Here is a 14,525-nt window from a genome sequence, read left to right as displayed (position 1 = left end):
GTTATCTGATTTTTTTGTTAACTGCAATGTATGTTACAATGATCTCTCACATACACATCATGCATTTCATTGTGAAGTATTCTAAAGCTCTTTAGAAACTGAAAAGTACACTGTCCTGTCTGAAGTCTAGCCAATTTCAAAAATGTAAGTTAAATGTAACTTCAGGTACTACACCTGTCTCTGAGACCCTGCTTTCACAATCAGTTTTGTATTTTTAAAAAGTGTTCTAACCAACCAAGCAGGGGCAACTTGCTGACGGTTCATGAGAAACAATGAAACTGACTAGACAGAAAATGTCAAATGTGCAAATAAACAAACTGGAAAAATAGAGAATGTTTTAAATCTCTTTCAGTTTTAGTAATCTTAGGTGTTACTTGAAGCAAAAGTAGAACAGTTATGTAAAAATATCTGCTAGAAGTGCTGGGTTTTTTTGTTTTATTTTAAATTTCAGGTATAATTTTAAATTGAAAAGCAAACTCTCCATATGAATCCTATCACCCACCTCTGAAATGCAGAAATCAGCAATTGTTCAAGGCACTAATTTAGCAAAGCACTGAAGCATGTACTTAAGACTATCCCTGTGTCTTAAGAAAAGAAGTGAAAAATATTTTTCCAACTGAAAACTGTTAATTTGTATTTTATGAAGTTTCTTTTAATCTGATGATTAGATATGGAACAAGAGGAATATTAATAAAATTCTTGCTTTGGTAAAAGAGATCACTTCTGAGCCATTCTAAAGTCTCATTACAATATAATAGTAATTGCAAATATGTCATATTACCATGATATTTATTCCATTAAGACTGTGAGAAGAATCTGGATGTCAACCAGTGTGAGACTCAAAACATTTTCTAAAATATGTTTGCAGGTAGTGATTCAATGGGGTTTCTCTTCTCTCAGATTGGAGAAAAAGGGCCCTATATTGTATCACAACTAGCATAGCCCAGTAGCTTGAGTAGCAAGAGGGGCTAGCCACCTCAACTCATCCAAAATGCTAGGCATGTATTTGGGAAAGTTAGCCTGTCCTCCTACTCAGGGTGCAGTCGCTACACCCTATTTTTATCACACTAGCTCAATCAGAGCTATCACAGGTATGTCTTTTTTTGAGCTGGGGATTGCACCCCCAGCTCAAAGAGTAGACATACCCTTTGAGAGAACGGGTTCATTTCTCCATGATTAGAATGTATCAGATTTTTTCAAGCCAGCCAGTTATAGAGATGGAATCTGTACGTTTGCATTTAAAATTTTATCATAATTACCCAAGAACAAGTATCTCTATGTTGCCCCACCAGAGGATATTTGCAGGAAAGCCCGTAGTAAGTAGGCTGAAAGATCTAGAGTTATATCTAGATCTGTGATTTTTATAATTATATTTGTTCGAGTTACAAAAACTTTGGATTTGGGGATATGGCCACTGCTAATGATATTGCTGAATACCCTGTTGCCATACATCCGCCAGCAATGTGGAGGAATAGATTCATAGATTCCAAAGCCACAAGGCACCACTGTGATCATCTACTCTGACCTCCTGTGTCACATAGGCTATAGAAATGCCCCACACTAATGCTTGTTTGATAAAGCATATCTGCTAGAAAAACATCCAATCTTGATTTAAAAATTGCCTGTGATGGAGACTCCACCATGGCCATTTGGTATAAGATCCTATGACGTTTAATTTTGAAGGAATAAAATGGAGACTGTAGTGAGAACATTCTTCTGGTGGTTTATTCTCTTTGATGCACCAGGTGATATTAGAATTTAACATCAAAACTGGAACTGTATGCTTTAAATGAACAATGAAAAGCTTCAGCAGGGAGAGGAATTTGCAGTAAGGATTTCATCAAACTATGTTGCAATCTCATCAGGGCTGCAAGCTTTTCCTAAGTCTAAAGATTTTAAAACTTTGCTAGCTTCGGTTTCCTTTGTCTCTCTCAGGTTTCTTGGACAGGAATTTTTTAAGTATTCTAATCAGTTTGTGGATATGTCAGTTGACTGTTCTGAATTATAAAGATTCTAATAGAATCCAAGGAAGTCACTTGTATCTGATCTTGTTTGTGTATCAGACTACCATCCTGTGTTTGGAGTGCTGTAACTGAGGAAGGAAGACATCAAGTTTTTTTCTGTCCTTTTCCAAGACATACTAAGGCATTGTTGGATTTCTCATAATGAAATCTTGTTGTTTTTCTTATTCCATGTTTGGCTTGTTTGTTTCTGCTAAGTTTCAATATCTCTGTGGGAATGTCTTGATTAGGAATCAGTCTGTGGATGTTTTCCAAATGTGCTAATTGGCCATAAAGCTCTTTCACTTGTGTCTGAGCTAAATTTTATCTCCAGGAAGCTAGGGAAATCATTTCCCCCTAATTATCACTTCTGCTGCCTCCCAGAGAAGATGTAGGTTAGTTTCTAGTGTGCCATTAATCAGTTATGGTGATTTTTATTGCCTTGTTGAAATTAAAGGATCTTGTATGAACAGGTGATTCATGGTCCATACAATTCTATATGTACTTCTTGCTCCTATCAACTAGAAGCTAATTGGTACATGAGCAGAGAGATTTCTCCAGTGCACTAATGCTTTTAACAAAAGCACAGTGAATGGGAAAAAACATATATATATATAACTACCATCAGCCACCTCCTCTACATGGATGACATCAAACTGTATGCTAAGAATGAACGAGACATCGACTCGCTAATCCACCTGACGCGGATCTACAGTGAGGATATCGGGATGTCATTCGGACTGGAGAAGTGTGGCCGGATGGTAGTGAAGAGCGGGAAAAGGTACGTCAAGACCTGATGGTGGTGGAGCTACAGGCGGTCTAGCATAGCAGACATACGTTACAGCCTACATAAGCTTACCTGCGAATCCCACAAGTACAATTGGAAACCATGATGACTGGAGGCAAGGAAAGACAGACAACGACTCCAAGTATCACAAATGGTAAGACAGGTCTGAAGAGCCAGCATCAGATGGGGAATAACAAGATCGCCCGCATAACAGGATACGCCCTGCTGTTCAGATCAGTAACCTTGCCAGGTTATAGTGTGAGTCCGGCAAGAGAGGTAGCTCATTGAGAACGGTAGCCATGTGTATGACTCTCGAAGAAAGGCTCTGCCTGCACATCTGTGCTAGGTTCCACCTACCAAGTCCGCAACTCTCTGGAGGAACTGAGGATATACCAGCCAGAAAGAAGCGGCGGGCTTGATGTGTGCTTCATTTGCCATCTTGTTTTCCTGGACGCAAACCACGGGAACATCAGAGGTGCAGATAGCTCAGTCAGATGTGCCTCCCCAAAGATGAGACTGCCTGAGATAGAATGTCCTGTGAGAGGCAACGGCCAGCAAGTATATGGGAGAAGACAAGGCAGAGACAGTGACCAGTGGCTCAATGACTAATGAGGCTCCCTGTCGGCTTTGTGTGGATTTCTTATCTTTTCTTCTGAAGACTCATGTACACATGCGGAGGCTAGCCGAGGTGGTTGACATTCGGGATCCTACCGTGGCTGAAGAAGAGCTGGACTAAGAAAGACAGACTTGAGGCACTGACTCATAGGCAGCACAGGAACAAGATCCATAGGAACTGCTAAAAGCAGGTCAGAGACCCGGCCCCCTCGGATCCCCCCAAATTGAAAATGCCCGCGAAGTGGTATCTAACTACACTAGGACCTCTAGTTGGCAGGATTGTGCAGAAGAGTCCTCTCATTGAGAACATGTACTTCACATAGTGTGAAAGGTAATGTAGAATTGTTGACAGGAGAGCAAGCATTACACCTGTATAACGGGACAATCTACCGAAGTGGCCTGCATTGTGACTTTGACTTTTTCGGCATTTCTGCAGGAGCTTCTGGGCACATAGAGACCTCTCTCTCTCTTTCGTAAGTCAATGGACAGGTGATCTGCTTCCACCGAGATTGTTAGTGGAGAATGGGCTTATGGATTATGAAATAGACGAACGTAGCATATCACAGATCCGCAGCACGGACAGGCAGAGTAACTGCGCCATACTCAACAGACATCGTCTGTAGCGGGTCTGGGGCGATGATATCGCATAAGGCCCAGAAGCAGCGTGGTGATAGATATAGCAGTGCCAAGTGACAGCGACATCAGAAGAAGGAATATGAGAAGCTGTGAGAATGTCCAGGGCCTAGAAGCGTGAATATCAGCCAGAAGTATTGTGGAAAGTTTGAAGGCCTAAGTGGTCCTAGTGGTGGAAGGGTCAACTCGGGGCTGTGATCTCCTATAAAGGATGGGATGAGGTGGCATCCCAACAAATCCAGGTCAGACAAAATCCGATCGTCTCATAGGTCCAGAAGAGTGCAGTGCTAGGAACAGCTAAGATACTGTGCAGAACCCTCAAACTCCCAGGCCTCTGGTAGAGGACCCGAGGTTGAGGAAGACACATACCACCCATAGGGTTGAGAGGGGAATTTTATATAAAAAAAATAAACAAATGTACTGCTGTCCATTACAGGCACAGGTGTGATTATCTCCTAGTCCTGCCTTAGCAATTTGCTTTGAAAGGCATTTCATTTTTTTCTCTGCCAGTTACCCTGCCAGGTCTGTCTAAAGAAATTACTAGAATCTCATCTCATGTTACCCTGGCCAGCTGCATCCCTAGAAATTAGTCAGATTTGACTCTTTAAAAAGACCTGTGATTGTTCATTTGGAACATACGTATAAGCATAATTTGGTCTATTGTTGTTTTTCTAGCCAGTATAAGAACTCTGCCTTTTTCTGTCTAAGGAAGAACACTGCATGGCAGATGGTACTTTTTTTTTAATTTATAATAATAAATACCCCTCTTGTCTGGAGAGATATAAAGCATTAAATACATCCAACACCCATTGCTTCCTGAGTTTTTCATCTTCCTTGGAGAATGCTTTCGTCTCATGTCAAAAGGCAAGATCAGTTTTTAAGGTTTTTTATATAGGAGAAGGTATGTTTTTCTTTTCACAGGATTGACATTCTTTTGACATGCAGGGAGAAAATTTTGTAAGACTCCATCAGAATATCGAAAGGGGTAGCTTTGTCCTCCTATAATATTTGAGATGCAGCACTGATCAGTGTTTAGTTCTGATGGTTTGGAAAATATGTTTTATAGTTTTACTGTTGCATATTTGATAATTACTGCAATCAGATTTGTTTTTCAAAAAATCTTCCCACAGTAGTGCTGCAAAATTTTGGAACGAATGTGAATTGTTACCAGATGTTAAATGGTTTATTTATGATGGTGTGTATGTAGGTCATACAAAATTTTTTTGTGTTTATCAGAGTTGTCCAGACAGCCAGATTATGAGTTGCTAAGAGAACTGTAACAGATGAATGTTTGTCTGTCAATAGCTCATATCTACAACAGTAGAAAAAAGTTAAAAAGGAATTATAAGAAAATAGGGCCATGTCTCTTTACAGGCATGCAGTGAGCTGGGTTCAGGTTGAAATTTCTAGCCAGAGACATGGACAAGGCAGGTGGAGGCATGTTGGCAAATATAGGAGACAACAAATGTACAGAGGAAAATAGGGGGGAGAGCTGTGTGTTCTCTTCCTGTAGCATGGGCACTCAGTGCTCCCCCAGTCTCCCATATTGTGCTGACTGGTGCCTGGGTAGAGGGCCACTCTGCCTCCAGTCCCAATACATACCTGCTGATGTGCTGCCTGGAAGCAGTTGGAGATGCTGCAGCCAGGGCCTCCCAGCCATCTATAATAGTGCTGCTGTCATTGAGGGTTCACTCTGCTCCTTCAGCAGAGACCTATGAGAAGCAGAGAGAGGTGCTGAACAGCAGGAAGCTGCCAGGCCTCTTTCTGTTCAGTAACAGGGAGAGGTGTGAATTGCTGTGTGGGTGGCTTTGCTGAGCCCTCACCCAACCCCTGCAGCTTTACCCCAAAGCCAGCAGGAGCTGCAGTGTGGACCACAACCCAACCAGCCTAGGAGCCTTCCCTCAGATCTACCTGATTCCATGCCAGCTAAGGGAAATTTTGGAAATGAGCTGCCTGGGCCTCTGAAGTAAGCATATGATGTTGGGAACGGGAGGAAAAAATGGAATCTGGGGACAGAATGTAATTGTTTGAGCAACAAGAAGCAGAGAATACATGAATGGGAGAGCAGAATTGAACTGATTGAGAGGAAGACCAGATAAAATGATTTCATTTCTTTCCCCAACCCTTGGCTTCCCAGACTGCAAACTCCTTGGAAGAGGGTCCGTGCCTTCTTGCTGTCTGATCCCGATTAGTGCTATAGCAATATAAATGACAATAATAAATCTATGTTAAAAGAATGTTGTTTAGGTTGCAAAGCTAAACTCTAAAAAGTTCAGAAATGTCTCAATTAAGGTTCTTTATACAATCTTCATTCGGTCTCTTTGTGCATGTGCACTATGATATAGCCTTTAATTACAAGATTACATACTGTCTTTTCTGCAGGAGCCCTTCTTCACTCTAGGCTTGATCCTGCACCACTGAAGTTAATAGTTTTTCCATTGACTTGAGTGAGAGGAGAATCAAGCCCTCAGTGTGCAGAATGGGCCGCACTCCCTCAATGGGCATTCTTTCTTCGGGAAATGTGCAGTATTTCTTTTTATCTTAATCATTCAATGTGTGGCCCCAAGCTTTAATTACCACACATCATCCAGATCTCTCACAGATACATAATGAATTTCCTCCTGGGCATTTCTATGGTGCTTATCATTGTTGGTGCTGAGTGCTTCACAAATGTTAATGAATTCATCTTCACCGCATCCCTGTGAGGTGGGAAAGTATTATTATCCACATTGTACAGGTGGGAAACTGAGGCACAGAAACTTAAGACCAAAGTGACAGTACCAGGCTTGAGACACTGATTTTTCATAGTTCAGCATTCTTATAGCACTTTATATATTCAAAGCACAGCTCCCATTGATTCATTTGCAGCTGTCTGTAAATTTCTGTAAATTAGGTCCTAAGCATAGGTGTTAGCCCTTATTAGTTCAGCTCCTAATCCAACAAATATCACTGGGAGAGTGGAGAAAAATCCGTTATTGAGGAAGTCCCAATAGAGAGAATGAAAGCCATTTGGACTCAACTCATTTATTGCGATTGTCTAGAGACTTAGAGAACCCAGGTGTGATATGGCTTGGAGAAGTGCAGTTACATGAAGTGAAATAAGCTTCCAGTTGCTCTGATGCTGATGAAAGTGCCAGGCATCACAGTCTCCTCTTTTACAGTCAGATGGATTTTGTCCAGTTGCCAAAGAGAGAGGGAGAAATGAGGATTCTGGGCCAAATTCATTCCACTGGCATAAACCCAGCCTCCCATGGCGGCTCAGTGCTCTGGGACCCCCCGGCCCCCCAGGACAGCTCAGAGCTCTGGGGTACCCTGGCCGCCCGCGGTGGCTCCATAGCTTCCATGAGAAAATCATAGCCCTATCAATGATTAATCCAAGTTCAACAGTCACCAGAAGTCAAATCAAGGAGCTTTAATTTCAAATGTTTATTCATCAAATGAAAGGTAAATAACTCTAAACATATATCTGGCCAATATTGCCCAAGTTATTACTAAATGACCAATAACTCATTATACTATTATGTCAAAACCTGACATTACACAAAGTCCTGGGTTGAAACCCAGGATTATTAACTTCTATGGAATCAGAATTTCACCCCCTTGTTTCTTGTGCCCATGTGCATGTTTCCCCAGCATGAGTTTCTCCTCTGCAAGCTTAGGCTATGCCTATATGAGGGCCAGAATTTGGCTCACCATTTATATAAATACTTCTTTTCTGTCCCTTTTTGCTTTCTGTCAGTAGCTTATTACAGCTTGTTTTCAAGGTGGTGGTTTTAGCCTTTTCTTGGCTAGTATGTTACATTTTCAGTCTACTAGACTGAAACATTTCTCTTCCTGTAAACCACCCACTCTTTGTGTATAATTCTGTACCAGTCATTGTCCTTCAGTAGTGTGGGTTTATTATCTGCAAGTAGTAGCTTGTTTTGTCAGTTATTATGTGTGTGAAATCTGAATCCTTTGCAAATTATGATCTTATTTTAGCTAATAATGACTGTTAATTATGTTAGAGGGCAGTGGTGGATTTCCTTGCTCAGTTGTTCTTACTTGGTTTTTTTTCCCTCGTTTTATTTGTAGTTTCCCTCCTTTCCTACTGTATCAATTTGCCATGAATTATTTATTGTCTGCATATTCACTTTTATTGTATATATTTATTTTGACCGATGCAGGTATAAAAAGGGGACCCTATCCATCTGATAGGCAACACTGACCTGAATTACAAGAACAAAATAAATAAATAGCAGTTGAATTTTCACAACAACCAGCACAGCTAGTATGCTATGTATCATATGGCACTATTGAGACTTTGAAATAAAATAAAGTCCCTGAGCTAAGAAACTTGCAGTATAAGGGTTGGATCTTGCCGCCCTTATTCACCTGAATAGCCCCATAGTGTTCAGGGAAACTAAACACTTCAATCAGGTTGCATTCTGTGTTGAACAGACACTACAGGGACACTAAGGGAAGATTCATCCCACTGTGGGGAAGAAGAAGGAAGAGAAAGGAGAGAGGGTTAGATCAGTAGGGAGAGAGGTGTGCGCTTTTTGTTTGTGCACTTATAGTTACAGATACTTCAAGATGCCATAAGGGCTGTGGATTTCAGGAATGACAATAGACAGCGCTCTAATGTCTTACAGGTCAAATGAAATTTGGTTAGTACCTTTTTCTACTGCTCTTAGCACACTTCTGGGGTGCTGCACAGGTTAAAGCTATCATGCCTGTAGGTAGAGTTTGACTTCTGTATTTGCGGGGGGCAGAGGGCTTAATATGTACAGCTCTGACTTTTGAATTTACTGAATATTCGTGGTACATAAGTTACAATGTATTTGAAATCATAACCACTGTTTACATTTATTATTTAATCACCTTTCATTTTTTGTTTTGTTTTAATTTTTTGACATGTTTATCAGCTACCACTAAACAGGATCGAGCACTTTCATGTGACTATGAATCATGTCTCACTAGTGTGAAAGATACATAAACATTGGCTTAATATAGAAATAGATACGTCTCTACACATTCACTTGGTATGCTGACAAACAGATCTTTCCAGTGCTGTAGGAAGTGTGAGAGCAGCAGGGCCAGATACCCAACAGCCCAAGTGTGTTGTGGGCTTGTGAAGGATCCCAAATGTTTAGGCTATTATTGGAATGTTTAAATGAATAAAACCAACAAGGAGTCTGGTGGCACCTTAAAGACTAACACATTTATTTGGGCATAAGCTTTCGTGGGTAAAAAAAAAAACAACCCCACAGAACCTTATGCCCAAATAAATTTATTAATCTTTAAGGTACCAATGAACTCTTCATTGTTTTTGTGGATACAGACTAACACAGCTACCCCTCTGATATTTAAATGAATAGTGGTTATGATAAGATATTATATGTAATAATAAGGGTAGGGTTTTCAATACCACTGAACATTAGAGCTGGGGGGAAACAATTTTCCCATCCCAAATCAGACCAAAAAGCTGAAATCTCAACAACAACAAAAATTGTAAACCAAAAATCTGGAAAAAAAAAAAAATAAAAAAAAATCCAGTCTGGGGCAATTGAATTGCTTCATTTTGATCATGTCAAAAATCTTTGTTAAGTTTTCATCCTTTTTTCTTTTATTTTTTTTTTACAATGTTAGCTATATATTAACTTTCATTTAGAAACAAAAAATCATTTTGAACCAAAAATACCTTCATTTTGAAAATATCAGAACAGGATATTTCAACAATTTTGAATTTTTTTTCTAAACAGAAAACTAATTGAAACTGACTCTTTCCTGCAAAAAGTTTTGATTTTTGTGAACTGGTATTTTTCAACAAATATTTATTCAAAAAAGCCTTGACCAACTCTACCCTCCTCAGCATTGGCCTAGCTTTGCTCCTTTTCAAGTCAACGAGCAAAAGTATTCAGCATTGGCTTAACTCTGTTCTCATTGATGTTTAGTGCTGAGTATTTGAAAATTCTGCCCTAAATGTCTAGTCACATTCTATGCTCTTAGTAAAGATGGAATGACCGGACTTCTCCAGGATGTTCATAGTTCTTAGCACTGCCTTTCATTGATGTTGTGAACTGCTGAACTATGTAATTAATTGACAATACTGCAGGAATGCAAGTGTTTGTGCCTTTCCTTCTGCATACTCATTTTCCTATCATTCCATAGCCTGGAGTTGAGCACAAGAGAATTGTGTTACTTCGTTTTATTCCTGAATTGCAGTTTCATTAGTAACAGAATACATTACAACACTTGTGCTGTAGTGTTGACTACTTCAATAATATCATGTCTTGGGGCCTGTTTACACCACAGAAACTGCCATCTTAGACATCGTTGTTTCAATGCTAGCTAGGTTCAACAGCAGACAGGGAGTTCTATGTTTGACACCTGGTGTCTGTTGAAGTCAGTGGCAAAGCTCCCATTGACTTCATTGATTTTAGTGATGCAGGATTAGGGCACTGATTTTTTCTCTTGAGTTGCAGCTTAAGTCTGTCCACTTTTGCCTTAGCTTCTAGTTCCTGCAATCAAAGATATGTCATTCTTTGTTCATGTTCAAACTGCTGCTTGTTTTCTGCCTCCTGCATTCATAGAATCATAGAATATTAGGGGTGGAAGAGACCTCGGGAGGTCATCTAGTCCAACCCTCTGCTCAAAGCATGACCAACACCAACTAAATCATTCCAGGCAGGACTTTGTCAAGCCTGACCTTAAAAACCTGTAAGGATGGAGATTCCACCACCTCCCTAGGTAACCCATTCCAGTGCTTCACCACCCTCCTAGTTAAATGGTGTTTCCTAATATCCAACCTAGACCTCCCCCACTGCAACTTGAGATCATTGCTTCTTGTTCTGTCATCTGCCACCACTGACAACAGCCTAGCTCCATCCTCTTTGGAACCCCCCTTCAAGTAGTTGAAGGCTGCTATCAAATCCCCTCTCACTCTTCTCTTCTGCAGACTAAATAACCCCAGTTCCCTCCACCTCCCCTTGTAAGTCATGTGTCCCAGCCCCCTAATCATTGCCCTCCTTTGGACCCTGTCCAATTTGTCCACATCCCGTCTGTAGTGGGGGGAACCAAAATTGGACACAATACTCTAGGTGTGGCCTCACCAGTGCCAAATAGAGGGGAATAATCACTTCCCTCAATCTGCTGTAGACCAATTGCCTTCTGATCACTGGCCATTGATCTTTAACCTTTAAAACTCTCAATATCATATTTTAAATTTTGAATAGCGTGGGGTTCTCTTCCAAAGCTTAATTGACTTGGTTCTGTGGATCCTAGCCAGACTACACCATTGTAAGTGTGCCTTTGTCAGCAGGGGTCAGTTTCTGGAATATAAACAATACCCACAATGTGTGGTAAAGCATGCAAGTTTTTTTAAAAAGTAAAAAAAACCGGAATATACTTTCCCTATGAAACAGATGATGCAAGCAATACCTAAAAACTAAAAAGTTCTGTAAAAGTAGAAGGTTTGTTCAGTTTTGTTTTTCTTAGGAATCTACAATGAATGTGAAACTCAAACATGAATGGGAAAATACCATGAATGCTGAGAATAAGAATCAAAATCCACAATGTGAATGTGACAATGACAGTTTTATTAAGAATGAGGAAAAGCTAAACCTACTCATTTCTCATGGCACCTTGATCTCTGACATGGCCATTGAAGGACTTCACAAAGTAATCGGTGATATTTCAACTTGAAATACACTGCTGCTAGGACAGATTTCCTATTACTCACATGAGAAGTCTGTTTGCAGTGTTGTTGTAGCCGTGTTGGTCCCAGGATATTAATGAGACAAGGTGGGTAAAATAATATTTTTATTGGACTAACTTCTGTTGGCGAATGAGACATGCGTGCACAGAGCTCTTCTGCGGGTCTGGGAAAGGTACCTGAGAAAAATACATTTCTCAGATCCAAAGAAGACAAGCTCTGGGTAGCTCAAAAGCTTGTTTTTCATGAACAGACGTTGATCCCGCATAAGATATTACCTCACCTACCTTGTCTTAGTGTAAAGATTGTCATTGGTGCAAACCTAGAGGGCTTTTCCCATGAGGCAAAGGACAGGCTTGTGGCTGACGTTCTCAACTGGGATCAGTAAAGCTGGGTTCGATTCCCAGCTCTACCACAGACTTCTTGGGCAACTTTGGGTGTGTTGCTCAGTCTCCCTCAGTTCCACATCTCAAGGTGGGTGTAATGCTATGTACTTCATCTGTCGTGTTTGTTTAGATTGTTAGTTCTTTAGAGCAAGGACTTCAGCTTGGTGTGGTTTTGTACAGGGCCCCACAGCATGGGGCTCCAATCTCAGTGAGCTGCTAAATGCTACTCTGATACAAATATAAATAATAATGGGACACAGAATAAAGTCTGAGGTGCTTCTCACACATATACCATGAGAGACCAACAAAAGCAGGAGTATGTTGAATTAGGGATGTTCAACTCTCACTCAAATGATCGCTTTTTTTGTGAGCCGTGATTGTTCTTTGCATACTATATAAAAACATCATGCTACACGGAGTGGTGTGCTGTAGGAGGTAGGAAGCACTTAACAGAAAATTCAGTGTTTGATCAGTGCCTTTTATACTCAGTTCTTGCTGGAGTGTCACTTTTGATATGATTCTTTTTTTTTTCTTGCCAAACTCCAGCTATGCTTCAGCTGGTTGTGTGCATGCTTCATTTATACATCTGTCTTTCGTTCATTGCATGTTGGTTCCTCCCAAACTTTACAGGCAATTTACTGCAAGAATAAATTTGTATTTACTGCAAGAAGAAACATAATGTTCCCAGAGGTGATAAACTGTTAATGAAAAAAATGGTATACTGCATGTTTGTAAATTTAGATGCAACCATACACAGAATTCAAGAGGAGAAACCCAGCAAAACAACACCTGCACCCAGGGCCAGGATGGCCCATTATTAATAACTCCTTTCCCTAATCAGATAAGCAGTAATTGTGGGAGGGGGCTGTCCTCCTCATGTGGCCACAATGGTTATTGTACTTCCCTGATGGTGACATGCCTGGGAAAGTTTCACCTAACTTTGGACACCCTGTCCTCTCCCCCTGCTCTTCCCCCCCCAGGAGTTTGCCTGGCTGTGCTCCAAGTGGTGCTTGGGGGAGCAGGAGTGCCCAACTATGGAAGGGAGACCCGGCTCTCCTCCCCTCCCACTGCACACTGGGGGTACTTGGCTGCAGTGGGCAGATCCTGGGCGCATTGCTGCTGAGGGAGGAGCGACTGGCAGGCTCCAGAGCACTGCAATAAAAGCTCCCACAGCTGCCTCCTTCCTTCCCCTTTTCTGTGCAGACTGTGTCCCTCCCCTTGCCGGTGAAGTGACTACAGCGGCTGCAGCCCCAGTGCTGAAAAAGCAGCAGAGAATCCTGTGGCACCTTATAGACTAACAGACATTTTGGAGCATGAGCTTTCGTGGGTGAATACCCACTCCGTCAGATGCAAGTAGTGGAAATTTCCAGGGGCAGGTATATATATGCTAGCAAGCAAGCTAGAGATAACGAGGTTAGTTAGTGCTGAAAGGCGCTCTGCAGCCAGCATAAACCTCCTTCTGCCTGCACTGGGACTGGTATACAGGCAATATCCATACAAGTCCCCCCCACTCCATCTCTATCTGTAGGTTCTTAGCGGGGGGTCATGGACACCTTCCCTTTCTTTATGTTCAGATGGGAGAACGAGTGCCAAAACTTCTTTCTGTTGTAAACATAGAGTCCTGGCATAGAAAAAGTTGAGAACATCTGCTATAGGGGGTGTTTCAGTTCTGTTTTTTAACCAAAGGCTAAGAGGTAGCCATTGTGTGATGCAAAGCCTGAGGCTACAGACTCTCCCATTTGAGGGAAATAAAAATTACAAGATAATCCTAGGGTTTGTTGGGTTTTTTTGGGGCAGAGGGGTTAAAGTAACCCTCCCACTCCTGTGCTTGTGATGAGAGCCTGGAAAACTGATGTAAACTTACTGCAAAAGGTAAAAGGAACAAACAGTGGGGCTCCACTTGTTCAGGAAGAAATTGGAATGAAGGTCCTAAAGACATTTTCTCTCTCTCTCTCTCACGTGCATGTGCTTATTAGAGTGAGTTAAATTTAGGGGTGTCCTGTGCCTAGTGGTGTGATAAAGAACAGGAGTTGATTACATTAAGAGTGGAAGGAGGGCAGATGGTGGGTAAGGGGGATCCATGTCACAGGCCTGCCAAAATATTGAAAGGTCAGCTTTCCTCTTAGTTATCGCTCTTGAGGACAGATAAGTAAACCTTTTTCTTCCTGGCAATTGCTCCTGTGTGCCATTCGATATAAAAGAGAAGTAAAAAGGATCAATGGAATGCATGGCATAACATTTCCATTTCCCTAGTATGTTATTTTTGTCATAGCTTCCTACTCAGATTTGAACCTTAGCGTTCATAAACTGAGAAGCTAGCATGAACCCTCTAAGCTTAATTACCAGCTTAGATCGGATATCGCTGCCACCAGCCAAGTGATTTCCAGGGCTTGGCTCCCTCTCTGGTC

General features: G+C 41.3%; 1 protein-coding gene across 1 annotated transcript in view; it reads left to right on the top strand.

Annotated features, from left to right (window-relative positions):
* PLD5 (phospholipase D family member 5) overlaps positions 1–14,525 on the top strand; it is a 247,274-nt gene that overhangs the window by 132,412 nt on the left and 100,337 nt on the right. The window lies entirely within an intron of this gene.

Source organism: Chelonoidis abingdonii, chromosome 3 (assembly GCF_003597395.2).
Source record: "Chelonoidis abingdonii isolate Lonesome George chromosome 3, CheloAbing_2.0, whole genome shotgun sequence".
NCBI lineage: Eukaryota > Metazoa > Chordata > Testudines > Testudinidae > Chelonoidis > Chelonoidis abingdonii.
This window is presented reverse-complemented; position numbering and strand designations above follow the sequence as displayed.